At 34.4% G+C, this 10,021-nt stretch overlaps 1 pseudogene across 1 annotated transcript; it reads right to left on the minus strand.

The window, feature by feature from the left end:
• Positions 1 to 1,608: 1,608 nt before the first annotated feature.
• Positions 1,609 to 9,609, minus strand: LOC148868762 (ethylene receptor 2-like; annotated as a pseudogene). Its single transcript, XR_016106839.1, has 2 exons — positions 8,316 to 9,609; positions 1,609 to 2,199 (listed from the first exon to the last, which is right to left on the minus strand). The product of XR_016106839.1 is annotated as an ethylene receptor 2-like (transcript).
• Positions 9,610 to 10,021: the final 412 nt, after the last annotated feature.

Raw genomic sequence — 10,021 nt, forward strand, 5'->3', positions numbered from 1 at the left:
CAATCAAACAATGAAAGATCGGCGGCTAAAATTAGCTTGTAGCACCTAATTTTCAGAGATCTGTAATCAAATTTATCACAGAAAGCTTACGTTATTTTTTCTAATTATTACTTGATATAATTAAAATTAGTTATTTATAATTTTATGTAAAAATACTAAATTATTATTAATTTTAATATTATGTTATAATTATTTTTCTAAATTTCAGAATTTTTTTAATTTATTACATAATTTCTTTATTTTAATTATTTAAAACCTAGTTATGTTAAATATTTTGTTACTTAAAATATTTATTTGTTTAAATACTTAAATAATGTGTAAAATATTAATTATTTATTGAATTTAGTTATCCATAAAATCATAATTTATAATATTATCACATAATTTCATTATTAATTTTGTAATATGTTAAATTATTATTAATTTCAATATTATGTTATAAATATTTTTCTACTTTGAAGAAATTTTTAAATTTATTACATAATTTCATTATTTTAACTATTTAAAATCTAATTATGATAAATATTTAGTTAATTAAATATTTAAATATTCTATAAAATATTTAAAATCTTTTGTTATTTGAATTTTATTTATTTAAATCTATTACATATTGCTAAATACTTAAAAAACATTTAAATTGATAGTCCAGAAAAACATAATTTAAATTGTTAGTTCATAGTTTCATGATATATTTTGTAAAAATATAAAATTATTTTTTGTGTTTTTAATAAATATTTTTAAGTTATTATATAATTTTGTTAGAACATTTAAATAATTTTTTATTTTTTTAATCTAAACTATCTTTAGATAGATAAAGATAAAAAGTAAGGGAGAGGATAAATAGGAATTAGAGAATTTTGGAGGGAAACTCTCAAATAAATTAGAGACAACTTTGGAGATAAATATGAATTAGAGTTAATTTATAAGATAAATAAGAATTATAGATAATTTTGGGGAAAGTAAGGGATAATGGGGGAGATAGTTTAGGAGAAATTTTAAGAGATTATTTAGGTAATTGAGAAAGTGCATTTCATTGATTGTCTTAAAAATGACAGAATAAAAAAAATAAAATATTCAAAAAAATGAGAAAATTTCTTAATCACATTGTTTTAATATATATATTATAATTATATAATAATTTATATTATATAATATATTAATAAAATAAACAAAATTTTTCAATTTTATTATACTAATTTATTTAATTCTTGTATTTATAAGCAATTGTATGCCTTAAAATTCATATAAAATTAAAACTTCAAGTTTTTTTTCAATTTTTTTAAATAAATGGGCAAAAATAACTTTGGCCTGGTCCATGGCCTGACTTGGTACAAGGCTTGGCCCACAGGCCAGCCCAGCCCGTGGCATGGCACAGGCCCACGCAGGCCTGGGCTGTGGGTTGTGCCGGGCCGACCCCAAAATTTTTACCGGGGAGGATGACACAGCCCCCACTTTGCACGGGCTGCCTCCGGCACTTTACACCTCTAATTCACCCTCTATCTTCTTCGTTTTATCATCTTTTTTTTGTAACATTAACACACAGAGAGAGAGAGAGAGAGAGAGAGAGAGAGACGGATTCATTTTCATACTCTATTCACTATGAAAGGATGCCAGAACTTTAAAGGGTGATTTATTGTTACTTGTTAACCCTCATTGCAGAAAGGAGGGGACAGTACCAGCACTTCGGAAAACTCTCTGTAGCTCATCTTCCAACTCCGGCAGTATAACAGGTTTACAAATAACCCCATGGATCCCATTCCCAAGACACACACCACGTGTATTCCTAAAAGGTCTGGATGTTAATGCAACTATCTGCAAACTAGTTTCCAATCTTAGTTTTCTTATTCGAGCAAACATCTCGATTCCATCTTCCTCAAGAATACCTAGGTCTATTAGGAGCAGGTGATGCTTGTTTCCACCCATGTGAATTGTTTCTAAGCATTGATGCCATGAATTTACAACTGCTATATGGCATCCCAAGTTTACCAGAAGCTTTCTTGTAATGGATTGGTTGAAACCATGAACATCTGCAAGGAGGATATTCATCCCTTTCAGAAGGCATCGGGAAGTATCAGGCTCCATATATCTAGGCTGAATGAAACCACCTCCTGATTGTTGTAGCCGCAATCTGATTGTCAAATTCATACACCTATCCACACCTTCAGAGGCAAGGCCACTCGACATACTCCCATGCATAAGCTGCACGTACAAAACAATGGTCTAAACTAAATTCTCAATTGAGTAGAGAGCAAAGATTGTAAACACTTTGAAGTTGGCAGCAGAAGGGGAACTTGAAATTTGAAAGGGTCATCACAAAGGAAAAATCATTGAAAATATTGCTTTGAATCCTTTTAAGCTAAAGCTAACAATAGTAAGCAGGCAGTCTTCAAGGTTATATAACCTTTAAGCAATGAAAGCTCAACAAGGACTAGCTTATTTCCGTGCATAAAAAATGGGTTGTTTTGCACCTTATATTTCTTTTTTTTATAAAATTCTAAACCCACTGTAACGTACCAATAAATTTCTGAGTGGGGGGTTGAAGTTCAAATAACAACTCTGCTATTTAGCGTTTACAATAAAACTGGGTTTATTTATGTATTTTCTTATTTTAGATTAATTAATAGAGTAAAAATACAAAAATATTACTTCCACGAAGTAATATTTTATAGAACAAGACTGCTGTCAAGAAATTAACTTAAGTTTGTTCACTTTTGATACTACAAATATTGATACACTCCCATAACAGAAAACTGAAACAGCCACCCATAACCAAGTTAAAAGTAAAAATACGGTCAATAGCATCAGGATTCCTGATGAAATCATGCTAATGTAGGACTACATAGGGCAATAGGCTCTAAAGTGAGATTTAAGATAAAAATACAGTCAAGTAGCATTCTAGCGTTTTGAAATTTAAGGGATTTATTTGAGGACAAGACTGGTGAATGATTTTACAGTGATTAGGTAGTTAAGTTTGATTGACATTCTAATCTGAAATCTTAGAATTCCAGAAAGATTTTAGATTGAAAATTGTAAGTTTATCTATGTTGGAGTTATAAGGAATGAAGTCTAAACAGTTTGGCACAAATTCTAAGGAGAACAAGTTGGGTTTAGATAGAAAGAGTGGGAAAAATTGAAGAAAATGTAACATCACCCTAGGGTTTCAATGGAATCACTCCATAACTTGATTTGTGGTTGGATCATAGATGGCTGCTATAGTTGTCAAAGCTTGAAGATGTTAGAGAAAAGAAAGATAAAAACCTTGGGAATTGCTCAAAGGGGCCTAACATCACCCTAGGTTTCAAAGGAATGATTCCATAAAGCATACACGCAAAGGAAGTGAACATTCAAGATTTCTATCAATCATTAATTCCAGTACTAAAAGACAAAGGAATAATTTATAGGTCAACAAATATGGTGTAGAACACTGTTCATTTTTTTATAAACGTGGAACACTGTTCATTGTAATTATGATAATGCCACTACAACCCAATGTGCAAAAGTGAGAGAGCATCTGTATTCTGCAGTTTTCTATCTACTAAACTTGTGACTATAAATAAAACTAGAAACTTAACTAAATAGTGACAAGACAAACAACTTCTATTGACCACATCCCACTAGCAATATATTAAAATGACAAAAACACACTTGCAGGCCAAATCAGCATACTTCCAAGAGTTGGCATCTTACTAAGTCAGAACTTGTTAAACGAATTTCTCCCACATAGAATAGGTCTTCAAAGGCATAGAATGTTCTCCATCACATGGACTAAGGACGTCAGGACTCTGGAGTCTTAACAAAGAAACCATCAAGGAACTAGAAATTTCTTGATATCAATTTTAATTGTTGAAAAGAAAACCATTGCATGATTCTTAACTCTCATAATAGAAGGGAACTTGAAGCATAAGGCACATTAACAGTCACTTGACAGAATTTAGTAAAGAAACTGACCAAGAAACTTACAATCACCGAGAAATTTCCCATGCACCAATTAAGTTACAACAGTCAGATAAATAGAAAGACAACCCTCACATTTTCACACAAAATTTACTTACCCTTGGGATGAGTATCCAACCTCTGTAATGCTGAATAGGGATGTCAATAGATCAGGTTCAGTATGGTTCTAGCTCAACCCAAACCTGATCCATAGTCACTCCAACCCGAACCTCACTGAACCTACCTAAATGAAGGGGGGATATTGAACTTCAACCAACCTGTCCTAATATACACTACAGCTATACTCAACCAAACCTATATATACTAATATTTCAATGGCGCAATGCCAATGGGTTGGGTTCAGCATTGGACCACCTCAACCCGAACCCAAGGCTGACCCAACACTAACCCAGTAGGGGCCAGACAGTGTGGGTTTACCACTTAACCTGACCCACTGGCACCCCTAATGCTGGAATTCTCCAAATACAACCTCATTCCTTAGTAATATCTTATGATATCTAATAAAGGCTGGCTTGCATCTGTTTGTCCTAATTCAAATCTGAAATCCAATTCTATAAAGGAAATCTACCATATGTGCAATGTCTCCGGGTCCGATAGAAGTAGGTGATTTAGTAAGGGCAGAACTTCGGGTAGTAGTATTTAGGGTACAAAAGCTAAAGAAATGGGGGTTGAAAGGTTGATGATTGAGAGGGATTCGAATGTGGTAGTTGGATGGTTATTCAAGGAAAAGAATGTGATGTGGAATTTCAGAAATGAATTAAGACAGTTCAAATGGCTCTCAAAAGACATGCAAATATGAATCAATAAGAATCAGATGGGTACATAGGTCTGCAAACTGTTTGGCCAGACAAAGGGTTAATAGACAGCAAATGTTTTGGGCTCAAATGTAAGAAGGGTGGTGCAATGTGATTCTACTTTGCTCCTTTATTGTATCCACAACCTCTTGTTCTAACTTTTCAATTGTTTAAGGAGCAAATTCCTTTCTTTGTTGCTGATAAAAAAAAAAATCTATAAAGGAAATCTGAAATTGATCCTTTTTAATTGGATCAATTATGGATACATCCCAATCCTAAATGATTCAATCCAAATACAATAGTATCACTATATGTTTGCACATATCTATATAGAGTTAAACCAATTATTGTATTTTTACTAAGGGCTAGTCTAATAAAGTTATTTCTAATTCATTTTAATTATGATATATAAAATATAAAATTTTTGGGATCTATCAAAAAAATATAAAATATTCAGGTCAGTTTTTTAGTTTAATTTATAAATGATATATATTACCAGAGTATCCATGTCTGATTTCAGATGCAAGTATATCTAATCTACTTCGGGCCCATTAAAAGCCCAATCCGGTTGGAGACCTTTGGCAATGCATGGTTCCAGTCAAGGGTTTGACTTGGGCTAGATTGTGGGCCCATGTTAAAGGCCTAGAGGACCCTGTGTAGGCAATAAGACTGCAAAATTCTAGCTGGTTATGTGGTCATCAACAAACTCCAGGCCAAAAATTCTTTGGATCAGATCTGAACATTCAGCAACTTTTTCTCTTTGAAATCAACTAGAAGGGGTGTTCTAAATCCAATGCATCTATTTGATTAGATCTCAATTCTCAAGTTCCCAACACTCAACAGCTTTTGCTCTATGAAATTAACTAAAAAAGATGTTCTAAATCCAACAAATCTATTATCTTCAATTGTGACCAAACATGGTGGATTGGAAGAAGCTCATTAGTTTGCAGGAATATGACAATATTTGGCTTACATCAAGTACACCAAGATGATCTATTGTATTGCCTTAACGGATTTTCTAAAAGAACAAATAGTAAATTAACTCTAAGCTTACAAAGTAGGTGACGGTCCTTTGATTCTTGTACATCTTGTCAAAATGGTTTCCTTGGATTCTGAAAGAAAAAAAGTACTAGCTCAAACTGAAACCAACAGAATTATGATCTATTCAATTGAATTTTATTCTTTTGATGGGAAAAGTATTAGCAACATATAATAAAATTATAAAGTGTAATAAAATTAAAAAGTGAAAGAAAAGATATCCCATATACAAATTTTAATCATTGTTTAAGTATGGTACAGTGCTTTAAAGTGAAAGGCACAAGAAAATTAAGGTGCAGGTTTTAAAAATATGTAAACCTGAATTTTAAAAGAAATTATAAGTTTTGAAAGACCTATTAGCTCTAAGCAAAATACTTAGACTCTCTTTGTTTGTAGTGCAAATCTGAACCGAATACAAATTTTGAACCCAATTAGGTTTTGCATTTGTTTGTTTGTAAATTGTAACTATGATTTGTTACACCTACTGGTACAAAATTTGTACTTTGCTCATTTGCACTCACTGCAATGTTTTTTGGATAATTCTCACTGGCAGTGCAAGTTTTGCATCCCAATTCCAAAAAATTGATACAAAATTTGCACCACCATCATCATACCTCTATTCTCTCCATATAAAGTGGGGACCAAATCATCTTGCTTCCTACAACACCCAAACAAAAAACTCTCCTCCCATTTCCATTATCTTTCATATAAAGCGGGGACTACTTCATTTTAATTCCTATTTATTTCTCACAAACAAATAAGAAAAATTAAAATCTGAAGCAAAAAAAGTAAACCAGAATTTACACTCAGCCTATTTGCACGCCCATGCATTTACACCAGTGCAAAAGAAATTTGCACTGCAAACAAACTGAGACTTAAGCACAAAATATAAAACAAATTCAAATTCAGAGTGAATGCAAACAGATGCAGAATATCAAAGTGCTTCAAGCACTTGATAATCAAGTAATGTGAAACTCTCAATGTATTTGTATCTCCTACTTGCATCACCTCAAGTAGCTAGTGTGATGTTAAATGTCTTGCATTCTTAATACTAGGAGGCTACGGCCTTACTGATGGCAAAGAGCCAATAAAGAGGTTGATTTGTGATTTTAGTCAAAGTTTGTTCTATTTTAGGGTCAGTGATCAAGTATCAGTTATATTCTCATTACTTATTTAGTGGAATTTTTTTTTTTTTTTGATAAGTGACTTATTTAGTGGAAATTTTACTAACTAAAGGTATCCAAAAGGTCTTTCATTTCATTTTCTTTTCAAAGTTAATATTCCATTACAAAGGTGTAAAACACATAAGAATGTACAAAGACAAAGTAACTAAAAAATCAAACTTAACAATGACTTGTAGGGAATGCATTGCACTTGAGAGAGAGTGTTGGCTGTTGATGAAAGTGTACCTGTTTCGGGTGGGGCGGGGTGGTAATGGGGTGATTGGGTGAATTCTGTTCATTCTGTTCATTCAGTAAAAGCTTTTAGCCTCAACAACCACGCATTTATTGTTCTTGTGTGCTTAGTCTTTCTACTGTAACTTTCCATAATATTGGCTTTTCAACCACTACTTTAAATCAAAGAATTATTTTTGTAAACAAGGGATGAAAGTAAGGGGTGGGTTTTACCATATGGATTATAAGCCCATGTATGTAATTGAGTTAATTACATTTATGCATTTTGAACTGATTAGACAAACAATAGAAATTGGTTAAAATAGCCTACATTTCCTAATTAGAACCAGTGATCTAAAAGGTGTGCCTAGGCGCACAGGCAAGACGCCTTTTAGAGTATGCAACTCACCTAGGCGTGTGCCTTTTTAAAATTTTACCCCCTGTTTGCTAATGTCACTCATTCTTAAAAGGCAACTAAAGTTATAAAATCATTATTTTTTATGTGAGATTTAAGAATTTAAGACCCTAACATGGACTTGTTTGGGCTTGCCTTGAGGGGCATGGTACCAAGGCGGCTCGTAGAATTAGGAATGCAATATGTTTTACATCACTTTAGCTACTTAAAGTAATGCAATTGAGGAAAAAAAGAGATTATGGGTTTTACATACTTGAAAATGCTTTATATGTTTGATTTTACTTTTAAATTTTCATTTGAATACCTTACGTGTTTTGTTTATGTATTTTAATTTTAATTTTAGACAATAGGTTTTTTAAAACATTTATTTTAGAATTTAAGTTTACATTTTTTTATTAATATTATGTTTACTAATTTTTTGCATTTTTTGAATTTTCTGATATTTTTTATTTTTTAGCATTTTTTTTTTGTATTTTTGTGCCTTACTTCAAAAAGGTGCAAACCTCGCCTTGCATCTTGTCCCTTGCCAAGTCATTCTCAGGCATAAATGGTGTCAAATTACACTTCAATAATTGAATTTAGCATGAAAAGTTTGGAGGTTGTTCAAACAGCCGAACATGTATCTATGATTTTTTCTTATGCAAGTACCAGTAAAATCTCTAACCTGATTGAAGATAAAAAGAAAAATGAAAGGTAAAAAGTCAAGCTTCCTGTGCTAACCTGGGCCAACTTCTCGCAGATATTGAATTTAGTCTTTTGACTCCCAGCTTCACCGCTGCAGAACTCATCAACCGGTAAACTTGAGTCATCATCTTCCATAGAATCAGTTTTAACCACCTTGAATCTCAAGAGAACATACTCTTCACTTCTTGCCGGCCTCCATGCTGGGTAATTAGGATCCAATCTATCCCCAGAGTGATACTCCCTAGAAACACTCAGGGAAACGGTACCACCAACTCCAGAACCCAAAACCTTTCCAAGCATGTACATGACAGCCTGAAGAATACGCGTCTCGTCTCCAACTACCTGATCTGGAACTTCTTTAGAAATATGGAAATCAAGATCTACGGCCTGGGAAGCACATAGAAGCTTTGATACAACCACGGCCTCTTTCAACATGGAACGAAGGCTAAAAGTACGTAATTTAAGTTCAAACCTACTGCCCCTCAAACCAGAAATCCCTGTAGCATCCTCAATGAGAGCAGACAATAGAAGACTCCCTTTTGCCATTGTATCAACTATCCTCTTCTGGTTTTCAGATCTGAAATTCTCATGCTGCAACACCGAGAGAATTGCAGCGACAGATCTGCTGGGAGTGATCATCTCCATAGCCATAACCTTCTGGAAGGAGCGTCGTGCCTCGTTCGCCATCAAGGCCATTTGCCTGGCTTTCTCTAGAGCCATGTTCCGCTCCAATAGCTTTTCCCTCATTAGCAACGATTCTTCAAGAACAGCAGCATGAGACAGAGCCACAGCGACCTGATCCGCAACGACCTCCACGATCTCAAGTTCCTGCGAGCTCCAGTCCCCTGAGGAATAAGGGTAACGAGGGTAATGGAGGTGGCGCAGGAAACGAGAGCAGTGAGAATTTTGAGAATGGTTAAAGCAAGCATAACATAGAAGGAGTGAGGGGCATAGGTCCAGATAGTGAGGAAGTGAGTCAAGCCGCAGAGAACTATGAAAGCACCGAACTGAGTGAGGACCCAACGAAAGGGGAAGATGGCGGAGCAGCTAACAAAGTAGAAGAGCTCCAAAGGGATGGAGAAGTAAGCGAGGGCAATGAGAAAGTCACTGACCTTCTGACATTGGAGAATGTTGTCGACGGTCCAGAAGCCACCGGCGACCTCGTCATCGCAGGCGCAGGATAGCATGGTCGATGAAGCTCCGGTTGAACGAGGGGAAACAGGGAGGAAGATGAGGGGAAGAATAGTAGATGTCGTGGTGTAGTAAACATTCTTAGAATTTAGAGAGAGAGAAAGGGGGGAAGGGTAAGAGAAATTTAGAGAGAGCAGTCGGTGAATGGGTTCAAATTCAATGAATCAGCCGCACCCACAGGAAAACAAAGAAGGAAAGGGCGCTCTCTCTCTGTCTCTGGGGCACGGAAGCTTTTGCAGTTTCCGTTTTAACTGCAACCCAAATGAATATGACTACGACTATTCATTGATCCTTTCAGACATCCATACTTACGCTCTTCCTTTTCCTTTACTCCACACTCTCGTCTCTCTATGGTCTGTCTGGGCTTTTGCGAAAAGATAAAAAATAAAAAAATAAAAAATAAAAAGAACTGAATCAATTGATTAAACTGAACGTCTCCTTCTCGTCCTAGGTAAGCAAAGGTAGGTAGGTACTATGTAACGGTTGATGGTACATAGTGAGTGGCATATTTAGATATTCTAATGGACTAGAAAGTTTTGACCAAGCAATTG

This window comes from Nelumbo lutea, chromosome 2 (genome assembly GCF_056320005.1).
Source record: "Nelumbo lutea isolate HS-2025 chromosome 2, American lotus-T2T, whole genome shotgun sequence".
In the NCBI taxonomy this organism is placed as follows: Eukaryota; Viridiplantae; Streptophyta; class Magnoliopsida; order Proteales; family Nelumbonaceae; genus Nelumbo; species Nelumbo lutea.